Consider the following 26401-nt stretch of genomic DNA (forward strand, 5'->3'; position numbering starts at 1 on the left):
TACCCTTTGCAAACTAACGGACGGGCAGCAAGAAGGGACTGGCTAAAGCCATGGGAATCGTTAAATCACCTCCCACCCCCATACAGACAGCCTGTCCAGCCTGTTCAGCCCTTGGTCCCCGATGCACCCCTTATTCAAGTCGAGCCAGTAGCACACAGAACTAGAGGCAGAAGGGAACAAGAGGAAGAAAGTGACAAAGAGGGCGAGGAAGCAGGAAGGGAAAATAGATTATACCCTCTTAGAGAGGTTCCAATAGCAAATCTGGCCCCAGGACAGGGACCTATTGGTTACGTGAGTGTTCCCCTAAATACTAGGAACTTTAGGAAATTTAAGAAAGAAATGAGCAGGATGCCAGAAGATCATATTGAGGTAGCAAAGAAACTAGATCAGTTATTAGGACTGAATATTTACACCTGAGTGGAATTGCAGTCTATTTTAGAAATCTTGTTTACAGTGGAAGAGAGAAATGATTAGATAGTCAGGAATACAGGCTTAGAATAGAGATCAAGACATGAAAACGGGACCTTTTATGCCGCAATTCAACTAATAGAGAATCAGGACCAACTACTCCTTGCCATATTAACTCTTGTGCAGGCTAAAGAACAAGCAATCCAAAATATTATAAATCAGAGTATCATAACTGGCAATTGCTGTGGAGAAGAAGTCTATGTGCCACGTAGTAAATACGTCTCACCAGCAAATTGGCATCGCGAGTATATCTATTGGTGGAAAAGAAGGTTTAGAAAACCAAAAAGAAGAATTATTTAATTGAAATAGTGTAATTTTGTTGTGGTTGGCATATCTCCGGAGCTTTACTAAATTGGGGAAAAAAAAAAAAATTATTAGCTAATCAATCTAGGGAAAGAGATAAGGCAGTGCTGCAGAACTATAAATATTTTGTGCCATCTTTGGAACAGAAAAAGTTAAAATAGATCGTGCGAACCTTATGAGGCCAAGGGTACCAAAGAAAAAGAAATCCCAGGATGAAAACTTTGCTACCGAGAAGATGGACATCTCGGCCCTTGGCTGCAACCCAAGGGGCCTTGAGACAGGTAGAAAGTTAAAATTCCTGAGGATTCTTTTCATGGTGCTTACAATAATACCCCTAGCAGCTGGCCAGAACCGTAAGACTGCATGGAATGGAAAAGAACAGGCCATGCAGGAACAAATTACAAGACGACAAACCACTCAAGAAGCAGAAATAAAGACACGAACCCTTCCTGATCCCTGTGACAAATGCAATCAATCCATGTGGGTCAAGAATAAGATGGAATCAGTATTTGTGGCACACCCATATATTAGTGCAGCTTGTTATGATCATAACAGCTTCTTAGAAATTTGTGTAAAAAGTTCAAAATTGTATTGGGTAAGAAAAAATTTGGGATTCAAGGGACGAGCTCCTTACCCTAATGATAATCAACTCGGTCCTAGATATGAACATTTTTTGTGTTTTGAAAAGGATGAAAAAGAAAAAGGGTCAAAGAAAAAACTAATTGGAAAACAAAAAGAAACAATGAAGGATAGGGAAATAATCAAAAAGAAAGAGTTAGAAGAACTGGATGAGCTGTATAAACAATTAAAACAGCACTATAGCGACTGGGATTTGCCAACTTCAAACAAAAATTTGTTTGTAGATCTGATGCAAGAAATTGCCACCGAATTAGGGTTATCTAAATGTTTTGTTTGTGGAGGACTTAGGATGGCTGAAAGATGGCCATGGAGAGGTGAGGGTTTGGCTCCAGAACAATTTTTAAAATGGAATCATACACAAATTTCTAAGACCCTAAGACGGCCTGAAGGCTGGGTCCTGAGTCATCAAGTCATTGGAACAGTTTGTATAACTCGGGAAGGGAGAAAATACACTGAAGTGGTAGGATATACTCCTTGCCTATCTACTTTAGTAGTAAATTCAGACAATAACACAAAGACCTGGCGACCCAAGAGTCCTACTGGATATTGGGGAATAGCAAAAGAAATGAATTGCGAGTGGAATAATCAAACTAATTTGTGCTGGCATAACAGTTCTGGAGCTAACCCCTACCAATCCATAAAAGACTTGAAATCTTATTGGGAACAACCAGAAAATACAAAAGAAAGATGGAAAGCCCCTGATGGAATATATTGGATTTGTGGGCAACGAGCATACAGTGAACTACCCTGAAAATGGGAGGGAACTTGTACCTTAGGATTATACGACCCTCCTTCTTTGTCAGACCAAGGTCTAAGGGCGATGTACTAGGAACACCACTTTATGAAACCTTAGAAAGAAAAAAAAAGAGAATTAAATCTCGACTTTCCGATGGCGGAAGGAAACCAAAAATGGAAAGATGAAGAATGGCCTGCAGAAAGAATTATAGCATACTATGAACCTGCTACTTGGGCTCAGGATGGGTCTTGGGGATATAGAACTCCAATTTACCTATTAAACCGGTTGATAAGGCTCCAGGCCGTAGTAGAAGTCGTCTCAAACCACACAGCAGACGCTTTAAAGTTGTTGGCCAAACAGCATTCACAAATGCGAGCATTTGTATATCAAAACAGAATTGCCCTAGACTACCTGTTGGCAGAAGAAGGAGGAGTTTGTGGGAGGTTTAATGAATCTGAGTGTTGTGTGGAAATGGATGACCACGGGGAAGCCATCACCAAACTTGCTGGCGAAAAAGTGGCACATGTACCAGTTCAAAAATGGAATTCTATCCTGAAAGCTGACTGGTGGAATAATCTTTTTGGGGGGTGTGTGGTGGAAAAAATTAGGATTCATGCTATTGTGTTCTGTTTTAGGTCTATTGTTTCTGCCTTGCATGATACCATGTCTAATCAGACTAATACACTCAGTAATTCAAGGAATGCAACTTACAGCCATACCTATAGATCCAGAATTAACAACAAAAGGAAAAATAAACTCCTTGATGGTACTGAAAGCACAATCCACTTGCACTCGAAGAAGAAAAATCGAGAAAATAGTGACTGAATGCAAAGAGAATACCCTGGCATGAGAAATGTTAACCAAATTTGAGAAAAGGTGTGAAGAGCTAGATGCCACATGAAAAATGTTAAAAAAAAAAAATTAAAAGCTAGTATAAAAAAACATAGACAATACGAAGTAGCAACTTTTTAGAGCACGAATCAATATAATCAAAAAGAGAAATGGGGGAATTGTGATAAATGTGATTCGTGCTAATTAAGTTGTAACTATATTAACAAAATTGTATTTAGATCAATAGAAGACAATTGTTACAGAGTGAAAAGGGGGAGATGGGTGAGACAGGATAAAAGACATCTCCCAGATGTTGGGAGTCGAAGAAGGAGGTTGGAAGAAAGTCAGATAAGAATAGTCGAAGGACGAAGGTCTGATAAGCGGCATCTAGAAATACAGCTTCAACCTTGAAGCTGTCAAAAATGGAATGATCACAAGCATGGGACTTAATTAAAGTCATGTTATGGAAAACATCTGCTCAGTCACACAGGGCGCCTGCGCTACCTGCAGGTCACACCTCGGTCACTGATGGTGATGATGGGCCTTCACCGGAAATAAGACCCTCAAAAGGATAAGAGACCCCCTAACCCATTAGTAGAGTATGCGCCGTGCAGTATAGTTACGTAGATCTTAGGAATAGAAACTAGGAGGAGCTTTCTAGAAACTTCTGTAGCCTACAGTATATAAGTGGGATTGTTAGCCTGGATGCTTTGATACGTGAGGAATGGCGAGCCACTCCCCGTATCCCCGGTCGGAGGGGGGCCCCTCCCCGGTCGGTTTTGCTTATGCTTTATACGAACCTCAATTATACTAAATTACTTACTGCCAAATTTTGTATATTCTTAAATATATGCACTTTGATTGTTTCATCTCCAATACTTTAATTGTCATCTCCAATACTTTGATTGTATTCATTTTGTTACTATTAAAAACTTACTATTAAATTTAATCTTGTTGCTTGATAAATTGAGAAAAATAGAAAATCATTCATAACATCAGCAAAGGGAGACGCGAGTATGTAGAACGGAGGGCAGCGAGACGCCGTGTGTTATGCGCCCTTTCAGGGCTGCTGACAAGGGGCTACTTTAAGAACGCCTTCTTCGTCCTCGCGTCCTTCTCGCTTCGCTCTAGCTGCAAGGAGTACAGCACAGCGAAGGAGTGAGGACGGGCACTGCCCCAGCTTTTGCCCTGGCGTGCAACGGCTGTGTGCTGCTTTTCCAAGCAGCAAGAGCACTGAGAAGTGAAAGCGATTGTGAAGGAGCTCTTTGGCTGCTCGTGTGCTCTTCGCTGCACTGCGCCGCTCGCAAGCGGCTTCGTTCTTCGGCGTCTGCCGTCCGGAGAGAGCTGAACTGCAGCGGTCAGTTTCAGCTCTGCCCAACAGCGCGCTCTCAGTTCTGCGGACAAGCACGCCCTGTTGCCTTGGCTCCGAGTGCAAAGTCCCTAGCGAGCACTCACTCAGTGCAATGCACCCAGAAAGACGCTCTCGCTCGTCTTTCAAGGAGCGATTCCTAACAGCAGAAGCAGCAGAGGCACAAACTGGATGACGAGAAGGGACAATGTAGAACACGTCTCTGTCCTGGCACATTGTCGTGTGCGATACGTCCCTCCGGGTCTTCGGTCCTTGCGAAGCTCTATGTACTGCGAGCGCAGCTACTTGAAGCTGAGAAGGACCGCGGAGCTAGCGGCGAATTCGGAGAGCGCTAAGCACGAAGTCAAGAAGCGAGACGTGTCCCTGCAACGCGGTGCTAAGAGCAGCTTCCTCGCGGAGGGGGCGAGCTCCGGCCACGAGACATTCTCGTCCTAGCAACGGATCTCTGTGAAGGGCGTAGGCGAAAAGCTTTCGATTTCCATTCGAACTGCGAGAAAGGCAGACTGTTACACGGAGCTCTGAGAACAAAGGTGCACGCCCTAGGCGGGCTTGGGCAGAAGCAGCGTTCTCGAGCGCTTGGCTGCCGGCACACTGCTGGGTATGTGGCGCCCCTGCGGCGGCTTCTGGCCGCCGGCAAGTGAAAGCGGAGCCAGGCGTGGGCGAGGGCGGTGAACGAAGCGGCTAAGTGCCGTGCTTGTGTGCACCACGTTAGAGGCTACTAGGAGAGGAAGGTGGTTGACTCTCGCTTGCCTTCCCAAGTGCCCTTAGCAGTCGGAAGGAGCAAGCTGAAGCACTGCTGCTTGTGCTGCTCCTTGGTTCCCTTGCAGCCCGCTCTGAAAGCATTGGCAGTCGCTTCTAGGCGCCGAGTTGCACACACACAGCACCACGCTAAGTGCCGCGGAGAAGGGAAATCCAGAGTGCAGCGAGGAGCTGGACGTGGCTTACGTGCAGTAAGGAGAAGGTGAACCTAAGCACAGCCTCTTCAATCTGGCCGCCTCTGCTCTGGTAGCAACTTTTGCAAGTCAGCAAAGGGAGACGCGAGTATGTAGAACGGAGGGCAGCGAGACGCCGTGTGTTATGCGCCCTTTCAGGGCTGCTGACAAGGGGCTACTTTAAGAACGCCTTCTTCGTCCTCGCGTCCTTCTCGCTTCGCTCTAGCTGCAAGGAGTACAGCACAGCGAAGGAGTGAGGACGGGCACTGCCCCAGCTTTTGCCCTGGCGTGCAACGGCTGTGTGCTGCTTTTCCAAGCAGCAAGAGCACTGAGAAGTGAAAGCGATTGTGAAGGAGCTCTTTGGCTGCTCGTGTGCTCTTCGCTGCACTGCGCCGCTCGCAAGCGGCTTCGTTCTTCGGCGTCTGCCGTCCGGAGAGAGCTGAACTGCAGCGGTCAGTTTCAGCTCTGCCCAACAGCGCGCTCTCAGTTCTGCGGACAAGCACGCCCTGTTGCCTTGGCTCCGAGTGCAAAGTCCCTAGCGAGCACTCACTCAGTGCAATGCACCCAGAAAGACGCTCTCGCTCGTCTTTCAAGGAGCGATTCCTAACAGCAGAAGCAGCAGAGGCACAAACTGGATGACGAGAAGGGACAATGTAGAACACGTCTCTGTCCTGGCACATTGTCGTGTGCGATACGTCCCTCCGGGTCTTCGGTCCTTGCGAAGCTCTATGTACTGCGAGCGCTGCTACTTGAAGCTGAGACGGACCGCGGAGCTAGCGGCGAATTCGGAGAGCGCTAAGCACGAAGTCAAGAAGCGAGACGTGTCCCTGCAACGCGGTGCTAAGAGCAGCTTCCTCGCGGCGGGGGCGAGCTCCGGCCACGAGACATTCTCGTCCTAGCAACGGATCTCTGTGAAGGGCGTAGGCGAAAAGCTTTCGATTTCCATTCGAACTGCGAGAAAGGCAGACTGTTACACGGAGCTCTGAGAACAAAGGTGCACGCCCTAGGCGGGCTTGGGCAGAAGCAGCGTTCTCGAGCGCTTGGCTGCCGGCACACTGCTGGGTATGTGGCGCCCCTGCGGCGGCTTCTGGCCGCCGGCAAGTGAAAGCGGAGCCAGGCGTGGGCGAGGGCGGTGAACGAAGCGGCTAAGTGCCGTGCTTGTGTGCACCACGTTAGAGGCTACTAGGAGAGGAAGGTGGTTGACTCTCGCTTGCCTTCCCAAGTGCCCTTAGCAGTCGGAAGGAGCAAGCTGAAGCACTGCTGCTTGTGCTGCTCCTTGGTTCCCTTGCAGCCCGCTCTGAAAGCATTGGCAGTCGCTTCTAGGCGCCGAGTTGCACACACACAGCACCACGCTAAGTGCCGCGGAGAAGGGAAATCCAGAGTGCAGCGAGGAGCTGGACGTGGCTTACGTGCAGTAAGGAGAAGGTGAACCTAAGCACAGCCTCTTCAATCTGGCCGCCTCTGCTCTGGTAGCAACTTTTGCAAGTCAGCAAAGGGAGACGCGAGTATGTAGAACGGAGGGCAGCTAGACGCCGTGTGTTATGCGCCCTTTCAGGGCTGCTGACAAGGGGCTACTTTAAGAACGCCTTCTTCGTCCTCGCGTCCTTCTCGCTTCGCTCTAGCTGCAAGGAGTACAGCACAGCGAAGGAGTGAGGACGGGCACTGCCCCAGCTTTTGCCCTGGCGTGCAACGGCTGTGTGCTGCTTTTCCAAGCAGCAAGAGCACTGAGAAGTGAAAGCGATTGTGAAGGAGCTCTTTGGCTGCTCGTGTGCTCTTCGCTGCACTGCGCCGCTCGCAAGCGGCTTCGTTCTTCGGCGTCTGCCGTCCGGAGAGAGCTGAACTGCAGCGGTCAGTTTCAGCTCTGCCCAACAGCGCGCTCTCAGTTCTGCGGACAAGCACGCCCTGTTGCCTTGGCTCCGAGTGCAAAGTCCCTAGCGAGCACTCACTCAGTGCAATGCACCCAGAAAGACGCTCTCGCTCGTCTTTCAAGGAGCGATTCCTAACAGCAGAAGCAGCAGAGGCACAAACTGGATGACGAGAAGGGACAATGTAGAACACGTCTCTGTCCTGGCACATTGTCGTGTGCGATACGTCCCTCCGGGTCTTCGGTCCTTGCGAAGCTCTATGTACTGCGAGCGCAGCTACTTGAAGCTGAGACGGACCGCGGAGCTAGCGGCGAATTCGGAGAGCGCTAAGCACGAAGTCAAGAAGCGAGACGTGTCCCTGCAACGCGGTGCTAAGAGCAGCTTCCTCGCGGCGGGGGCGAGCTCCGGCCACGAGACATTCTCGTCCTAGCAACGGATCTCTGTGAAGGGCGTAGGCGAAAAGCTTTCGATTTCCATTCGAACTGCGAGAAAGGCAGACTGGTACACGGAGCTCTGAGAACAAAGGTGCACGCCCTAGGCGGGCTTGGGCAGAAGCAGCGTTCTCGAGCGCTTGGCTGCCGGCACACTGCTGGGTATGTGGCGCCCCTGCGGCGGCTTCTGGCCGCCGGCAAGTGAAAGCGGAGCCAGGCGTGGGCGAGGGCGGTGAACGAAGCGGCTAAGTGCCGTGCTTGTGTGCACCACGTTAGAGGCTACTAGGAGAGGAAGGTGGTTGACTCTCGCTTGCCTTCCCAAGTGCCCTTAGCAGTCGGAAGGAGCAAGCTGAAGCACTGCTGCTTGTGCTGCTCCTTGGTTCCCTTGCAGCCCGCTCTGAAAGCATTGGCAGTCGCTTCTAGGCGCCGAGTTGCACACACACAGCACCACGCTAAGTGCCGCGGAGAAGGGAAATCCAGAGTGCAGCGAGGAGCTGGACGTGGCTTACGTGCAGTAAGGAGAAGGTGAACCTAAGCACAGCCTCTTCAATCTGGCCGCCTCTGCTCTGGTAGCAACTTTTGCAAGTCAGCAAAGGGAGACGCGAGTATGTAGAACGGAGGGCAGCGAGACGCCGTGTGTTATGCGCCCTTTCAGGGCTGCTGACAAGGGGCTACTTTAAGAACGCCTTCTTCGTCCTCGCGTCCTTCTCGCTTCGCTCTAGCTGCAAGGAGTACAGCACAGCGAAGGAGTGAGGACGGGCACTGCCCCAGCTTTCGCCCTGGCGTGCAACGGCTGTGTGCTGCTTTTCCAAGCAGCAAGAGCACTGAGAAGTGAAAGCGATTGTGAAGGAGCTCTTTGGCTGCTCGTGTGCTCTTCGCTGCACTGCGCCGCTCGCAAGCGGCTTCGTTCTTCGGCGTCTGCCGTCCGGAGAGAGCTGAACTGCAGCGGTCAGTTTCAGCTCTGCCCAACAGCGCGCTCTCAGTTCTGCGGACAAGCACGCCCTGTTGCCTTGGCTCCGAGTGCAAAGTCCCTAGCGAGCACTCACTCAGTGCAATGCACCCAGAAAGACGCTCTCGCTCGTCTTTCAAGGAGCGATTCCTAACAGCAGAAGCAGCAGAGGCACAAACTGGATGACGAGAAGGGACAATGTAGAACACGTCTCTGTCCTGGCACATTGTCGTGTGCGATACGTCCCTCCGGGTCTTCGGTCCTTGCGAAGCTCTATGTACTGCGAGCGCTGCTACTTGAAGCTGAGACGGACCGCGGAGCTAGCGGCGAATTCGGAGAGCGCTAAGCACGAAGTCAAGAAGCGAGACGTGTCCCTGCAACGCGGTGCTAAGAGCAGCTTCCTCGCGGCGGGGGCGAGCTCCGGCCACGAGACATTCTCGTCCTAGCAACGGATCTCTGTGAAGGGCGTAGGCGAAAAGCTTTCGATTTCCATTCGAACTGCGAGAAAGGCAGACTGGTACACGGAGCTCTGAGAACAAAGGTGCACGCCCTAGGCGGGCTTGGGCAGAAGCAGCGTTCTCGAGCGCTTGGCTGCCGGCACACTGCTGGGTATGTGGCGCCCCTGCGGCGGCTTCTGGCCGCCGGCAAGTGAAAGCGGAGCCAGGCGTGGGCGAGGGCGGTGAACGAAGCGGCTAAGTGCCGTGCTTGTGTGCACCACGTTAGAGGCTACTAGGAGAGGAAGGTGGTTGACTCTCGCTTGCCTTCCCAAGTGCCCTTAGCAGTCGGAAGGAGCAAGCTGAAGCACTGCTGCTTGTGCTGCTCCTTGGTTCCCTTGCAGCCCGCTCTGAAAGCATTGGCAGTCGCTTCTAGGCGCCGAGTTGCACACACACAGCACCACGCTAAGTGCCGCGGAGAAGGGAAATCCAGAGTGCAGCGAGGAGCTGGACGTGGCTTACGTGCAGTAAGGAGAAGGTGAACCTAAGCACAGCCTCTTCAATCTGGCCGCCTCTGCTCTGGTAGCAACTTTTGCAAGTCAGCAAAGGGAGACGCGAGTATGTAGAACGGAGGGCAGCGAGACGCCGTGTGTTATGCGCCCTTTCAGGGCTGCTGACAAGGGGCTACTTTAAGAACGCCTTCTTCGTCCTCGCGTCCTTCTCGCTTCGCTCTAGCTGCAAGGAGTACAGCACAGCGAAGGAGTGAGGACGGGCACTGCCCCAGCTTTTGCCCTGGCGTGCAACGGCTGTGTGCTGCTTTTCCAAGCAGCAAGAGCACTGAGAAGTGAAAGCGATTGTGAAGGAGCTCTTTGGCTGCTCGTGTGCTCTTCGCTGCACTGCGCCGCTCGCAAGCGGCTTCGTTCTTCGGCGTCTGCCGTCCGGAGAGAGCTGAACTGCAGCGGTCAGTTTCAGCTCTGCCCAACAGCGCGCTCTCAGTTCTGCGGACAAGCACGCCCTGTTGCCTTGGCTCCGAGTGCAAAGTCCCTAGCGAGCACTCACTCAGTGCAATGCACCCAGAAAGACGCTCTCGCTCGTCTTTCAAGGAGCGATTCCTAACAGCAGAAGCAGCAGAGGCACAAACTGGATGACGAGAAGGGACAATGTAGAACACGTCTCTGTCCTGGCACATTGTCGTGTGCGATACGTCCCTCCGGGTCTTCGGTCCTTGCGAAGCTCTATGTACTGCGAGCGCAGCTACTTGAAGCTGAGACGGACCGCGGAGCTAGCAGCGAATTCGGAGAGCGCTAAGCACGAAGTCAAGAAGCGAGACGTGTCCCTGCAACGCGGTGCTAAGAGCAGCTTCCTCGCGGCGGGGGCGAGCTCCGGCCACGAGACATTCTCGTCCTAGCAACGGATCTCTGTGAAGGGCGTAGGCGAAAAGCTTTCGATTTCCATTCGAACTGCGAGAAAGGCAGACTGGTACACGGAGCTCTGAGAACAAAGGTGCACGCCCTAGGCGGGCTTGGGCAGAAGCAGCGTTCTCGAGCGCTTGGCTGCCGGCACACTGCTGGGTATGTGGCGCCCCTGCGGCGGCTTCTGGCCGCCGGCAAGTGAAAGCGGAGCCAGGCGTGGGCGAGGGCGGTGAACGAAGCGGCTAAGTGCCGTGCTTGTGTGCACCACGTTAGAGGCTACTAGGAGAGGAAGGTGGTTGACTCTCGCTTGCCTTCCCAAGTGCCCTTAGCAGTCGGAAGGAGCAAGCTGAAGCACTGCTGCTTGTGCTGCTCCTTGGTTCCCTTGCAGCCCGCTCTGAAAGCATTGGCAGTCGCTTCTAGGCGCCGAGTTGCACACACACAGCACCACGCTAAGTGCCGCGGAGAAGGGAAATCCAGAGTGCAGCGAGGAGCTGGACGTGGCTTACGTGCAGTAAGGAGAAGGTGAACCTAAGCACAGCCTCTTCAATCTGGCCGCCTCTGCTCTGGTAGCAACTTTTGCAAGTCAGCAAAGGGAGACGCGAGTATGTAGAACGGAGGGCAGCTAGACGCCGTGTGTTATGCGCCCTTTCAGGGCTGCTGACAAGGGGCTACTTTAAGAACGCCTTCTTCGTCCTCGCGTCCTTCTCGCTTCGTTCTAGCTGCAAGGAGTACAGCACAGCGAAGGAGTGAGGACGGGCACTGCCCCAGCTTTCGCCCTGGCGTGCAACGGCTGTGTGCTGCTTTTCCAAGCAGCAAGAGCACTGAGAAGTGAAAGCGATTGTGAAGGAGCTCTTTGGCTGCTCGTGTGCTCTTCGCTGCACTGCGCCGCTCGCAAGCGGCTTCGTTCTTCGGCGTCTGCCGTCCGGAGAGAGCTGAACTGCAGCGGTCAGTTGCAGCTCTGCCCAACAGCGTGCTCTCAGTTCTGCGGACAAGCACGCCCTGTTGCCTTGGCTCCGAGTGCAAAGTCCCTAGCGAGCACTCACTCAGTGCAATGCACCCAGAAAGACGCTCTCGCTCGTCTTTCAAGGAGCGATTCCTAACAGCAGAAGCAGCAGAGGCACAAACTGGATGACGAGAAGGGACAATGTAGAACACGTCTCTGTCCTGGCACATTGTCGTGTGCGATACGTCCCTCCGGGTCTTCGGTCCTTGCGAAGCTCTATGTACTGCGAGCGCAGCTACTTGAAGCTGAGACGGACCGCGGAGCTAGCGGCGAATTCGGAGAGCGCTAAGCACGAAGTCAAGAAGCGAGACGTGTCCCTGCAACGCGGTGCTAAGAGCAGCTTCCTCGCGGCGGGGGCGAGCTCCGGCCACGAGACATTCTCGTCCTAGCAACGGATCTCTGTGAAGGGCGTAGGCGAAAAGCTTTCGATTTCCATTCGAACTGCGAGAAAGGCAGACTGTTACACAGAGCTCTGAGAACAAAGGTGCACGCCCTAGGCGGGCTTGGGCAGAAGCAGCGTTCTCGAGCGCTTGGCTGCCGGCACACTGCTGGGTATGTGGCGCCCCTGCGGCGGCTTCTGGCCGCCGGCAAGTGAAAGCGGAGCCAGGCGTGGGCGAGGGCGGTGAACGAAGCGGCTAAGTGCCGTGCTTGTGTGCACCACGTTAGAGGCTACTAGGAGAGGAAGGTGGTTGACTCTCGCTTGCCTTCCCAAGTGCCCTTAGCAGTCGGAAGGAGCAAGCTGAAGCACTGCTGCTTGTGCTGCTCCTTGGTTCCCTTGCAGCCCGCTCTGAAAGCATTGGCAGTCGCTTCTAGGCGCCGAGTTGCACACACACAGCACCACGCTAAGTGCCGCGGAGAAGGGAAATCCAGAGTGCAGCGAGGAGCTGGACGTGGCTTACGTGCAGTAAGGAGAAGGTGAACCTAAGCACAGCCTCTTCAATCTGGCCGCCTCTGCTCTGGTAGCAACTTTTGCAAGTCAGCAAAGGGAGACGCGAGTATGTAGAACGGAGGGCAGCGAGACGCCGTGTGTTATGCGCCCTTTCAGGGCTGCTGACAAGGGGCTACTTTAAGAACGCCTTCTTCGTCCTCGCGTCCTTCTCGCTTCGCTCTAGCTGCAAGGAGTACAGCACAGCGAAGGAGTGAGGACGGGCACTGCCCCAGCTTTCGCCCTGGCGTGCAACGGCTGTGTGCTGCTTTTCCAAGCAGCAAGAGCACTGAGAAGTGAAAGCGATTGTGAAGGAGCTCTTTGGCTGCTCGTGTGCTCTTCGCTGCACTGCGCCGCTCGCAAGCGGCTTCGTTCTTCGGCGTCTGCCGTCCGGAGAGAGCTGAACTGCAGCGGTCAGTTTCAGCTCTGCCCAACAGCGCGCTCTCAGTTCTGCGGACAAGCACGCCCTGTTGCCTTGGCTCCGAGTGCAAAGTCCCTAGCGAGCACTCACTCAGTGCAATGCACCCAGAAAGACGCTCTCGCTCGTCTTTCAAGGAGCGATTCCTAACAGCAGAAGCAGCAGAGGCACAAACTGGATGACGAGAAGGGACAATGTAGAACACGTCTCTGTCCTGGCACATTGTCGTGTGCGATACGTCCCTCCGGGTCTTCGGTCCTTGCGAAGCTCTATGTACTGCGAGCGCAGCTACTTGAAGCTGAGACGGACCGCGGAGCTAGCGGCGAATTCGGAGAGCGCTAAGCACGAAGTCAAGAAGCGAGACGTGTCCCTGCAACGCGGTGCTAAGAGCAGCTTCCTCGCGGCGGGGGCGAGCTCCGGCCACGAGACATTCTCGTCCTAGCAACGGATCTCTGTGAAGGGCGTAGGCGAAAAGCTTTCGATTTCCATTCGAACTGCGAGAAAGGCAGACTGTTACACGGAGCTCTGAGAACAAAGGTGCACGCCCTAGGCGGGCTTGGGCAGAAGCAGCGTTCTCGAGCGCTTGGCTGCCGGCACACTGCTGGGTATGTGGCGCCCCTGCGGCGGCTTCTGGCCGCCGGCAAGTGAAAGCGGAGCCAGGCGTGGGCGAGGGCGGTGAACGAAGCGGCTAAGTGCCGTGCTTGTGTGCACCACGTTACAGGCTACTAGGAGAGGAAGGTGGTTGACTCTCGCTTGCCTTCCCAAGTGCCCTTAGCAGTCGGAAGGAGCAAGCTGAAGCACTGCTGCTTGTGCTGCTCCTTGGTTCCCTTGCAGCCCGCTCTGAAAGCATTGGCAGTCGCTTCTAGGCGCCGAGTTGCACACACACAGCACCACGCTAAGTGCCGCGGAGAAGGGAAATCCAGAGTGCAGCGAGGAGCTGGACGTGGCTTACGTGCAGTAAGGAGAAGGTGAACCTAAGCACAGCCTCTTCAATCTGGCCGCCTCTGCTCTGGTAGCAACTTTTGCAAGTCAGCAAAGGGAGACGCGAGTATGTAGAACGGAGGGCAGCGAGACGCCGTGTGTTATGCGCCCTTTCAGGGCTGCTGACAAGGGGCTACTTTAAGAACGCCTTCTTCGTCCTCGCGTCCTTCTCGCTTCGCTCTAGCTGCAAGGAGTACAGCACAGCGAAGGAGTGAGGACGGGCACTGCCCCAGCTTTCGCCCTGGCGTGCAACGGCTGTGTGCTGCTTTTCCAAGCAGCAAGAGCACTGAGAAGTGAAAGCGATTGTGAAGGAGCTCTTTGGCTGCTCGTGTGCTCTTCGCTGCACTGCGCCGCTCGCAAGCGGCTTCGTTCTTCGGCGTCTGCCGTCCGGAGAGAGCTGAACTGCAGCGGTCAGTTTCAGCTCTGCCCAACAGCGCGCTCTCAGTTCTGCGGACAAGCACGCCCTGTTGCCTTGGCTCCGAGTGCAAAGTCCCTAGCGAGCACTCACTCAGTGCAATGCACCCAGAAAGACGCTCTCGCTCGTCTTTCAAGGAGCGATTCCTAACAGCACAAGCAGCAGAGGCACAAACTGGATGACGAGAAGGGACAATGTAGAACACGTCTCTGTCCTGGCACATTGTCGTGTGCGATACGTCCCTCCGGGTCTTCGGTCCTTGCGAAGCTCTATGTACTGCGAGCGCAGCTACTTGAAGCTGAGACGGACCGCGGAGCTAGCAGCGAATTCGGAGAGCGCTAAGCACGAAGTCAAGAAGCGAGACGTGTCCCTGCAACGCGGTGCTAAGAGCAGCTTCCTCGCGGCGGGGGCGAGCTCCGGCCATAAGACATTCTCGTCCTAGCAACGGATCTCTGTGAAGGGCGTAGGCGAAAAGCTTTCGATTTCCATTCGAACTGCGAGAAAGGCAGACTGGTACACGGAGCTCTGAGAACAAAGGTGCACGCCCTAGGCGGGCTTGGGCAGAAGCAGCGTTCTCGAGCGCTTGGCTGCCGGCACACTGCTGGGTATGTGGCGCCCCTGCGGCGGCTTCTGGCCGCCGGCAAGTGAAAGCGGAGCCAGGCGTGGGCGAGGGCGGTGAACGAAGCGGCTAAGTGCCGTGCTTGTGTGCACCACGTTAGAGGCTACTAGGAGAGGAAGGTGGTTGACTCTCGCTTGCCTTCCCAAGTGCCCTTAGCAGTCGGAAGGAGCAAGCTGAAGCACTGCTGCTTGTGCTGCTCCTTGGTTCCCTTGCAGCCCGCTCTGAAAGCATTGGCAGTCGCTTCTAGGCGCCGAGTTGCACACACACAGCACCACGCTAAGTGCCGCGGAGAAGGGAAATCCAGAGTGCAGCGAGGAGCTGGACGTGGCTTACGTGCAGTAAGGAGAAGGTGAACCTAAGCACAGCCTCTTCAATCTGGCCGCCTCTGCTCTGGTAGCAACTTTTGCAAGTCAGCAAAGGGAGACGCGAGTATGTAGAACGGAGGGCAGCGAGACGCCGTGTGTTATGCGCCCTTTCAGGGCTGCTGACAAGGGGCTACTTTAAGAACGCCTTCTTCGTCCTCGCGTCCTTCTCGCTTCGCTCTAGCTGCAAGGAGTACAGCACAGCGAAGGAGTGAGGACGGGCACTGCCCCAGCTTTTGCCCTGGCGTGCAACGGCTGTGTGCTGCTTTTCCAAGCAGCAAGAGCACTGAGAAGTGAAAGCGATTGTGAAGGAGCTCTTTGGCTGCTCGTGTGCTCTTCGCTGCACTGCGCCGCTCGCAAGCGGCTTCGTTCTTCGGCGTCTGCCGTCCGGAGAGAGCTGAACTGCAGCGGTCAGTTTCAGCTCTGCCCAACAGCGCGCTCTCAGTTCTGCGGACAAGCACGCCCTGTTGCCTTGGCTCCGAGTGCAAAGTCCCTAGCGAGCACTCACTCAGTGCAATGCACCCAGAAAGACGCTCTCGCTCGTCTTTCAAGGAGCGATTCCTAACAGCAGAAGCAGCAGAGGCACAAACTGGATGACGAGAAGGGACAATGTAGAACACGTCTCTGTCCTGGCACATTGTCGTGTGCGATACGTCCCTCCGGGTCTTCGGTCCTTGCGAAGCTCTATGTACTGCGAGCGCTGCTACTTGAAGCTGAGACGGACCGCGGAGCTAGCGGCGAATTCGGAGAGCGCTAAGCACGAAGTCAAGAAGCGAGACGTGTCCCTGCAACGCGGTGCTAAGAGCAGCTTCCTCGCGGCGGGGGCGAGCTCCGGCCACGAGACATTCTCGTCCTAGCAACGGATCTCTGTGAAGGGCGTAGGCGAAAAGCTTTCGATTTCCATTCCAACTGCGAGAAAGGCAGACTGTTACACGGAGCTCTGAGAACAAAGGTGCACGCCCTAGGCGGGCTTGGGCAGAAGCAGCGTTCTCGAGCGCTTGGCTGCCGGCACACTGCTGGGTATGTGGCGCCCCTGCGGCGGCTTCTGGCCGCCGGCAAGTGAAAGCGGAGCCAGGCGTGGGCGAGGGCGGTGAACGAAGCGGCTAAGTGCCGTGCTTGTGTGCACCACGTTAGAGGCTACTAGGAGAGGAAGGTGGTTGACTCTCGCTTGCCTTCCCAAGTGCCCTTAGCAGTCGGAAGGAGCAAGCTGAAGCACTGCTGCTTGTGCTGCTCCTTGGTTCCCTTGCAGCCCGCTCTGAAAGCATTGGCGGTCACTTCTAGGCGCCGAGTTGCACACACACAGCACCACGCTAAGTGCCGCGGAGAAGGGAAATCCAGAGTGCAGCGAGGAGCTGGACGTGGCTTACGTGCAGTAAGGAGAAGGTGAACCTAAGCACAGCCTCTTCAATCTGGCCGCCTCTGCTCTGGTAGCAACTTTTGCAAGTCAGCAAAGGGAGACGCGAGTATGTAGAACGGAGGGCAGCGAGACGCCGTGTGTTATGCGCCCTTTCAGGGCTGCTGACAAGGGGCTACTTTAAGAACGCCTTCTTCGTCCTCGCGTCCTTCTCGCTTCGCTCTAGCTGCAAGGAGTACAGCACAGCGAAGGAGTGAGGACGGGCACTGCCCCAGCTTTCGCCCTGGCGTGCAACGGCTGTGTGCTGCTTTTCCAAGCAGCAAGAGCACTGAGAAGTGAAAGCGATTGTGAAGGAGCTCTTTGGCTGCTCGTGTGCTCTTCGCTGCACTGCGCCGCTCGCAAGCGGCTTCGTTCTTCGGCGTCTGCCGTCCGGAGAGAGCTGAACTGCAGCGGTCAGTTTCAGCTCTGCCCAACAGCGCGCTCTCAGTTCTGCGGACAAGCACGCCCTGTTGCCTTGGCTCCGAGTGCAAAGTCCCTAGCGAGCACTCACTCAGTGCAATGCACCCAGAAAGACGCTCTCGCTCGTCTTTCAAGGAGCGATTCCTAACAGCAGAAGCAGCAGAGGCACAAACTGGATGACGAGAAGGGACAATGTAGAACACGTCTCTGTCCTGGCACATTGTCGTGTGCGATACGTCCCTCCGGGTCTTCGGTCCTTGCGAAGCTCTATGTACTGCGAGCGCTGCTACTTGAAGCTGAGACGGACCGCGGAGCTAGCGGCGAATTCGGAGAGCGCTAAGCACGAAGTCAAGAAGCGAGACGTGTCCCTGCAACGCGGTGCTAAGAGCAGCTTCCTCGCGGCGGGGGCGAGCTCCGGCCACGAGACATTCTCGTCCTAGCAACGGATCTCTGTGAAGGGCGTAGGCGAAAAGCTTTCGATTTCCATTCGAACTGCGAGAAAGGCAGACTGTTACACGGAGCTCTGAGAACAAAGGTGCACGCCCTAGGCGGGCTTGGGCAGAAGCAGCGTTCTCGAGCTCTTGGCTGCCGGCACACTGCTGGGTATGTGGCGCCCCTGCGGCGGCTTCTGGCCGCCGGCAAGTGAAAGCGGAGCCAGGCGTGGGCGAGGGCGGTGAACGAAGCGGCTAAGTGCCGTGCTTGTGTGCACCACGTTAGAGGCTACTAGGAGAGGAAGGTGGTTGACTCTCGCTTGCCTTCCCAAGTGCCCTTAGCAGTCGGAAGGAGCAAGCTGAAGCACTGCTGCTTGTGCTGCTCCTTGGTTCCCTTGCAGCCCGCTCTGAAAGCATTGGCGGTCGCTTCTAGGCGCCGAGTTGCACACACACAGCACCACGCTAAGCGCCGCGGAGAAGGGAAATCCAGAGTGCAGCGAGGAGCTGGACGTGGCTTACGTGCAGTAAGGAGAAGGTGAACCTAAGCACAGCCTCTTCAATCTGGCCGCCTCTGCTCTGGTAGCAACTTTTGCAAGTCAGCAAAGGGAGACGCGAGTATGTAGAACGGAGGGCAGCGAGACGCCGTGTGTTATGCGCCCTTTCAGGGCTGCTGACAAGGGGCTACTTTAAGAACGCCTTCTTCGTCCTCGCGTCCTTCTCGCTTCGTTCTAGCTGCAAGGAGTACAGCACAGCGAAGGAGTGAGGACGGGCACTGCCCCAGCTTTCGCCCTGGCGTGCAACGGCTGTGTGCTGCTTTTCCAAGCAGCAAGAGCACTGAGAAGTGAAAGCGATTGTGAAGGAGCTCTTTGGCTGCTCGTGTGCTCTTCGCTGCACTGCGCCGCTCGCAAGCGGCTTCGTTCTTCGGCGTCTGCCGTCCGGAGAGAGCTGAACTGCAGCGGTCAGTTTCAGCTCTGCCCAACAGCGCGCTCTCAGTTCTGCGGACAAGCACGCCCTGTTGCCTTGGCTCCGAGTGCAAAGTCCCTAGCGAGCACTCACTCAGTGCAATGCACCCAGAAAGACGCTCTCGCTCGTCTTTCAAGGAGCGATTCCTAACAGCAGAAGCAGCAGAGGCACAAACTGGATGACGAGAAGGGACAATGTAGAACACGTCTCTGTCCTGGCACATTGTCGTGTGCGATACGTCCCTCCGGGTCTTCGGTCCTTGCGAAGCTCTATGTACTGCGAGCGCAGCTACTTGAAGCTGAGACGGACCGCGGAGCTAGCAGCGAATTCGGAGAGCGCTAAGCACGAAGTCAAGAAGCGAGACGTGTCCCTGCAACGCGGTGCTAAGAGCAGCTTCCTCGCGGCGGGGGCGAGCTCCGGCCATAAGACATTCTCGTCCTAGCAACGGATCTCTGTGAAGGGCGTAGGCGAAAAGCTTTCGATTTCCATTCGAACTGCGAGAAAGGCAGACTGTTACACGGAGCTCTGAGAACAAAGGTGCACGCCCTAGGCTGGCTTGGGCAGAAGCAGCGTTCTCGAGCGCTTGGCTGCCGGCACACTGCTGGGTATGTGGCGCCCCTGCGGCGGCTTCTGGCCGCCGGCAAGTGAAAGCGGAGCCAGGCGTGGGCGAGGGCGGTGAACGAAGCGGCTAAGTGCCGTGCTTGTGTGCACCACGTTAGAGGCTACTAGGAGAGGAAGGTGGTTGACTCTCGCTTGCCTTCCCAAGTGCCCTTAGCAGTCGGAAGGAGCAAGCTGAAGCACTGCTGCTTGTGCTGCTCCTTGGTTCCCTTGCAGCCCGCTCTGAAAGCATTGGCAGTCGCTTCTAGGCGCCGAGTTGCACACACACAGCACCACGCTAAGTGCCGCGGAGAAGGGAAATCCAGAGTGCAGCGAGGAGCTGGACGTGGCTTACGTGCAGTAAGGAGAAGGTGAACCTAAGCACAGCCTCTTCAATCTGGCCGCCTCTGCTCTGGTAGCAACTTTTGCAAGTCGGCAAAGGGAGACGCGAGTATGTAGAACGGAGGGCAGCTAGACGCCGAGTGTTATGCGCCCTTTCAGGGCTGCTGCCAGGGGGCTACTTTAAGAACGCCTTCTTCGTCCTCGCGTCCTTCTCGCTTCGCTCTAGCTGCAAGGAGTACAGCACAGCGAAGGAGTGAGGACGGGCACTGCCCCAGCTTTCGCCCTGGCGTGCAACGGCTGTGTGCTGCTTTTCCAAGCAGCAAGAGCACTGAGAAGTGAAAGCGATTGTGAAGGAGCTCTTTGGCTGCTCGTGTGCTCTTCGCTGCACTGCGCCGCTCGCAAGCGGCTTCGTTCTTCGGCGTCTGCCGTCCGGAGAGAGCTGAACTGCAGCGGTCAGTTTCAGCTCTGCCCAACAGCGCGCTCTCAGTTCTGCGGACAAGCACGCCCTGTTGCCTTGGCTCCGAGTGCAAAGTCCCTAGCGAGCACTCACTCAGTGCAATGCACCCAGAAAGACGCTCTCGCTCGTCTTTCAAGGAGCGATTCCTAACAGCACAAGCAGCAGAGGCACAAACTGGATGACGAGAAGGGACAATGTAGAACACGTCTCTGTCCTGGCACATTGTCGTGTGCGATACGTCCCTCCGGGTCTTCGGTCCTTGCGAAGCTCTATGTACTGCGAGCGCTGCTACTTGAAGCTGAGACGGACCGCGGAGCTAGCGGCGAATTCGGAGAGCGCTAAGCACGAAGTCAAGAAGCGAGACGTGTCCCTGCAACGCGGTGCTAAGAGCAGCTTCCTCGCGGCGGGGGCGAGCTCCGGCCACGAGACATTCTCGTCCTAGCAACGGATCTCTGTGAAGGGCGTAGGCGAAAAGCTTTCGATTTCCATTCGAACTGCGAGAAAGGCAGACTGGTACACGGAGCTCTGAGAACAAAGGTGCACGCCCTAGGCGGGCTTGGGCAGAAGCAGCGTTCTCGAGCGCTTGGCTGCCGGCACACTGCTGGGTATGTGGCGCCCCTGCGGCGGCTTCTGGCCGCCGGCAAGTGAAAGCGGAGCCAGGCGTGGGCGAGGGCGGTGAACGAAGCGGCTAAGTGCCGTGCTTGTGTGCACCACGTTACAGGCTACTAGGAGAGGAAGGTGGTTGACTCTCGCTTGCCTTCCCAAGTGCCCTTAGCAGTCGGAAGGAGCAAGCTGAAGCACTGCTGCTTGTGCTGCTCCTTGGTTCCCTTGCAGCCCGCTCTGAAAGCATTGGCAGTCGCTTCTAGGCGCCGAGTTGCACACACACAGCACCACGCTAAGTGCCGCGGAGAAGGGAAATCCAGAGTGCAGCGAGGAGCTGGACGTGGCTTACGTGCAGTAAGGAGAAGGTGAACCTAAGCACAGCCTCTTCAATCTGGCCGCCTCTGCTCTGGTAGCAACTTTTGCAAGTCAGCAAAGGGAGACGCGAGTATGTAGAACGGAGGGCAGCGAGACGCCGTGTGTTATGCGCCCTTTCAGGGCTGCTGACAAGGGGCTACTTTAAGAACGCCTTCTTCGTCCTCGCGTCCTTCTCGCTTCGCTCTAGCTGCAAGGAGTACAGCACAGCGAAGGAGTGAGGACGGGCACTGCCCCAGCTTTCGCCCTGGCGTGCAACGGCTGTGTGCTGCTTTTCCAAGCAGCAAGAGCACTGAGAAGTGAAAGCGATTGTGAAGGAGCTCTTTGGCTGCTCGTGTGCTCTTCGCTGCACTGCGCCGCTCGCAAGCGGCTTCGTTCTTCGGCGTCTGCCGTCCGGAGAGAGCTGAACTGCAGCGGTCAGTTTCAGCTCTGCCCAACAGCGCGCTCTCAGTTCTGCGGACAAGCACGCCCTGTTGCCTTGGCTCCGAGTGCAAAGTCCCTAGCGAGCACTCACTCAGTGCAATGCACCCAGAAAGACGCTCTCGCTCGTCTTTCAAGGAGCGATTCCTAACAGCAGAAGCAGCAGAGGCACAAACTGGATGACGAGAAGGGACAATGTAGAACACGTCTCTGTCCTGGCACATTGTCGTGTGCGATACGTCCCTCCGGGTCTTCGGTCCTTGCGAAGCTCTATGTACTGCGAGCGCTGCTACTTGAAGCTGAGACGGACCGCGGAGCTAGCGGCGAATTCGGAGAGCGCTAAGCACGAAGTCAAGAAGCGAGACGTGTCCCTGCAACGCGGTGCTAAGAGCAGCTTCCTCGCGGCGGGGGCGAGCTCCGGCCACGAGACATTCTCGTCCTAGCAACGGATCTCTGTGAAGGGCGTAGGCGAAAAGCTTTCGATTTCCATTCGAACTGCGAGAAAGGCAGACTGGTACACGGAGCTCTGAGAACAAAGGTGCACGCCCTAGGCGGGCTTGGGCAGAAGCAGCGTTCTCGAGCGCTTGGCTGCCGGCACACTGCTGGGTATGTGGCGCCCCTGCGGCGGCTTCTGGCCGCCGGCAAGTGAAAGCGGAGCCAGGCGTGGGCGAGGGCGGTGAACGAAGCGGCTAAGTGCCGTGCTTGTGTGCACCACGTTAGAGGCTACTAGGAGAGGAAGGTGGTTGACTCTCGCTTGCCTTCCCAAGTGCCCTTAGCAGTCGGAAGGAGCAAGCTGAAGCACTGCTGCTTGTGCTGCTCCTTGGTTCCCTTGCAGCCCGCTCTGAAAGCATTGGCAGTCGCTTCTAGGCGCCGAGTTGCACACACACAGCACCACGCTAAGTGCCGCGGAGAAGGGAAATCCAGAGTGCAGCGAGGAGCTGGACGTGGCTTACGTGCAGTAAGGAGAAGGTGAACCTAAGCACAGCCTCTTCAATCTGGCCGCCTCTGCTCTGGTAGCAACTTTTGCAAGTCAGCAAAGGGAGACGCGAGTATGTAGAACGGAGGGCAGCGAGACGCCGTGTGTTATGCGCCCTTTCAGGGCTGCTGACAAGGGGCTACTTTAAGAACGCCTTCTTCGTCCTCGCGTCCTTCTCGCTTCGCTCTAGCTGCAAGGAGTACAGCACAGCGAAGGAGTGAGGACGGGCACTGCCCCAGCTTTTGCCCTGGCGTGCAACGGCTGTGTGCTGCTTTTCCAAGCAGCAAGAGCACTGAGAAGTGAAAGCGATTGTGAAGGAGCTCTTTGGCTGCTCGTGTGCTCTTCGCTGCACTGCGCCGCTCGCAAGCGGCTTCGTTCTTCGGCGTCTGCCGTCCGGAGAGAGCTGAACTGCAGCGGTCAGTTTCAGCTCTGCCCAACAGCGCGCTCTCAGTTCTGCGGACAAGCACGCCCTGTTGCCTTGGCTCCGAGTGCAAAGTCCCTAGCGAGCACTCACTCAGTGCAATGCACCCAGAAAGACGCTCTCGCTCGTCTTTCAAGGAGCGATTCCTAACAGCAGAAGCAGCAGAGGCACAAACTGGATGACGAGAAGGGACAATGTAGAACACGTCTCTGTCCTGGCACATTGTCGTGTGCGATACGTCCCTCCGGGTCTTCGGTCCTTGCGAAGCTCTATGTACTGCGAGCGCAGCTACTTGAAGCTGAGACGGACCGCGGAGCTAGCGGCGAATTCGGAGAGCGCTAAGCACGAAGTCAAGAAGCGAGACGTGTCCCTGCAACGCGGTGCTAAGAGCAGCTTCCTCGCGGCGGGGGCGAGCTCCGGCCACGAGACATTCTCGTCCTAGCAACGGATCTCTGTGAAGGGCGTAGGCGAAAAGCTTTCGATTTCCATTCGAACTGCGAGAAAGGCAGACTGGTACACGGAGCTCTGAGAACAAAGGTGCACGCCCTAGGCGGGCTTGGGCAGAAGCAGCGTTCTCGAGCGCTTGGCTGCCGGCACACTGCTGGGTATGTGGCGCCCCTGCGGCGGCTTCTGGCCGCCGGCAAGTGAAAGCGGAGCCAGGCGTGGGCGAGGGCGGTGAACGAAGCGGCTAAGTGCCGTGCTTGTGTGCACCACGTTAGAGGCTACTAGGAGAGGAAGGTGGTTGACTCTCGCTTGCCTTCCCAAGTGCCCTTAGCAGTCGGAAGGAGCAAGCTGAAGCACTGCTGCTTGTGCTGCTCCTTGGTTCCCTTGCAGCCCGCTCTGAAAGCATTGGCAGTCGCTTCTAGGCGCCGAGTTGCACACACACAGCACCACGCTAAGTGCCGCGGAGAAGGGAAATCCAGAGTGCAGCGAGGAGCTGGACGTGGCTTACGTGCAGTAAGGAGAAGGTGAACCTAAGCACAGCCTCTTCAATCTGGCCGCCTCTGCTCTGGTAGCAACTTTTGCAAGTCAGCAAAGGGAGACGCGAGTATGTAGAACGGAGGGCAGCGAGACGCCGTGTGTTATGCGCCCTTTCAGGGCTGCTGACAAGGGGCTACTTTAAGAACGCCTTCTTCGTCCTCGCGTCCTTCTCGCTTCGCTCTAGCTGCAAGGAGTACAGCACAGCGAAGGAGTGAGGACGGGCACTGCCCCAGCTTTCGCCCTGGCGTGCAACGGCTGTGTGCTGCTTTTCCAAGCAGCAAGAGCACTGAGAAGTGAAAGCGATTGTGAAGGAGCTCTTTGGCTGCTCGTGTGCTCTTCGCTGCACTGCGCCGCTCGCAAGCGGCTTCGTTCTTCGGCGTCTGCCGTCCGGAGAGAGCTGAACTGCAGCGGTCAGTTTCAGCTCTGCCCAACAGCGCGCTCTCAGTTCTGCGGACAAGCACGCCCTGTTGCCTTGGCTCCGAGTGCAAAGTCCCTAGCGAGCACTCACTCAGTGCAATGCACCCAGAAAGACGCTCTCGCTCGTCTTTCAAGGAGCGATTCCTAACAGCAGAAGCAGCAGAGGCACAAACTGGATGACGAGAAGGGACAATGTAGAACACGTCTCTGTCCTGGCACATTGTCGTGTGCGATACGTCCCTCCGGGTCTTCGGTCCTTGCGAAGCTCTATGTACTGCGAGCGCAGCTACTTGAAGCTGAGACGGACCGCGGAGCTAGCGGCGAATTCGGAGAGCGCTAAGCACGAAGTCAAGAAGCGAGACGTGTCCCTGCAACGCGGTGCTAAGAGCAGCTTCCTCGCGGCGGGGGCGAGCTCCGGCCACGAGACATTCTCGTCCTAGCAACGGATCTCTGTGAAGGGCGTAGGCGAAAAGCTTTCGATTTCCATTCGAACTGCGAGAAAGGCAGACTGTTACACGGAGCTCTGAGAACAAAGGTGCACGCCCTAGGCGGGCTTGGGCAGAAGCAGCGTTCTCGAGCGCTTGGCTGCCGGCACACTGCTGGGTATGTGGCGCCCCTGCGGCGGCTTCTGGCCGCCGGCAAGTGAAAGCGGAGCCAGGCGTGGGCGAGGGCGGTGAACGAAGCGGCTAAGTGCCGTGCTTGTGTGCACCACGTTACAGGCTACTAGGAGAGGAAGGTGGTTGACTCTCGCTTGCCTTCCCAAGTGCCCTTAGCAGTCGGAAGGAGCAAGCTGAAGCACTGCTGCTTGTGCTGCTCCTTGGTTCCCTTGCAGCCCGCTCTGAAAGCATTGGCAGTCGCTTCTAGGCGCCGAGTTGCACACACACAGCACCACGCTAAGTGCCGCGGAGAAGGGAAATCCAGAGTGCAGCGAGGAGCTGGACGTGGCTTACGTGCAGTAAGGAGAAGGTGAACCTAAGCACAGCCTCTTCAATCTGGCCGCCTCTGCTCTGGTAGCAACTTTTGCAAGTCAGCAAAGGGAGACGCGAGTATGTAGAACGGAGGGCAGCGAGACGCCGTGTGTTATGCGCCCTTTCAGGGCTGCTGACAAGGGGCTACTTTAAGAACGCCTTCTTCGTCCTCGCGTCCTTCTCGCTTCGCTCTAGCTGCAAGGAGTACAGCACAGCGAAGGAGTGAGGACGGGCACTGCCCCAGCTTTCGCCCTGGCGTGCAACGGCTGTGTGCTGCTTTTCCAAGCAGCAAGAGCACTGAGAAGTGAAAGCGATTGTGAAGGAGCTCTTTGGCTGCTCGTGTGCTCTTCGCTGCACTGCGCCGCTCGCAAGCGGCTTCGTTCTTCGGCGTCTGCCGTCCGGAGAGAGCTGAACTGCAGCGGTCAGTTTCAGCTCTGCCCAACAGCGCGCTCTCAGTTCTGCGGACAAGCACGCCCTGTTGCCTTGGCTCCGAGTGCAAAGTCCCTAGCGAGCACTCACTCAGTGCAATGCACCCAGAAAGACGCTCTCGCTCGTCTTTCAAGGAGCGATTCCTAACAGCACAAGCAGCAGAGGCACAAACTGGATGACGAGAAGGGACAATGTAGAACACGTCTCTGTCCTGGCACATTGTCGTGTGCGATACGTCCCTCCGGGTCTTCGGTCCTTGCGAAGCTCTATGTACTGCGAGCGCAGCTACTTGAAGCTGAGACGGACCGCGGAGCTAGCAGCGAATTCGGAGAGCGCTAAGCACGAAGTCAAGAAGCGAGACGTGTCCCTGCAACGCGGTGCTAAGAGCAGCTTCCTCGCGGCGGGGGCGAGCTCCGGCCATAAGACATTCTCGTCCTAGCAACGGATCTCTGTGAAGGGCGTAGGCGAAAAGCTTTCGATTTCCATTCGAACTGCGAGAAAGGCAGACTGGTACACGGAGCTCTGAGAACAAAGGTGCACGCCCTAGGCGGGCTTGGGCAGAAGCAGCGTTCTCGAGCGCTTGGCTGCCGGCACACTGCTGGGTATGTGGCGCCCCTGCGGCGGCTTCTGGCCGCCGGCAAGTGAAAGCGGAGCCAGGCGTGGGCGAGGGCGGTGAACGAAGCGGCTAAGTGCCGTGCTTGTGTGCACCACGTTAGAGGCTACTAGGAGAGGAAGGTGGTTGACTCTCGCTTGCCTTCCCAAGTGCCCTTAGCAGTCGGAAGGAGCAAGCTGAAGCACTGCTGCTTGTGCTGCTCCTTGGTTCCCTTGCAGCCCGCTCTGAAAGCATTGGCAGTCGCTTCTAGGCGCCGAGTTGCACACACACAGCACCACGCTAAGTGCCGCGGAGAAGGGAAATCCAGAGTGCAGCGAGGAGCTGGACGTGGCTTACGTGCAGTAAGGAGAAGGTGAACCTAAGCACAGCCTCTTCAATCTGGCCGCCTCTGCTCTGGTAGCAACTTTTGCAAGTCAGCAAAGGGAGACGCGAGTATGTAGAACGGAGGGCAGCGAGACGCCGTGTGTTATGCGCCCTTTCAGGGCTGCTGACAAGGGGCTACTTTA

This window comes from Sturnus vulgaris, chromosome 21 (assembly GCF_052056855.1).
Source record: "Sturnus vulgaris isolate bStuVul1 chromosome 21, bStuVul1.hap1, whole genome shotgun sequence".
NCBI lineage: Eukaryota > Metazoa > Chordata > Aves > Passeriformes > Sturnidae > Sturnus > Sturnus vulgaris.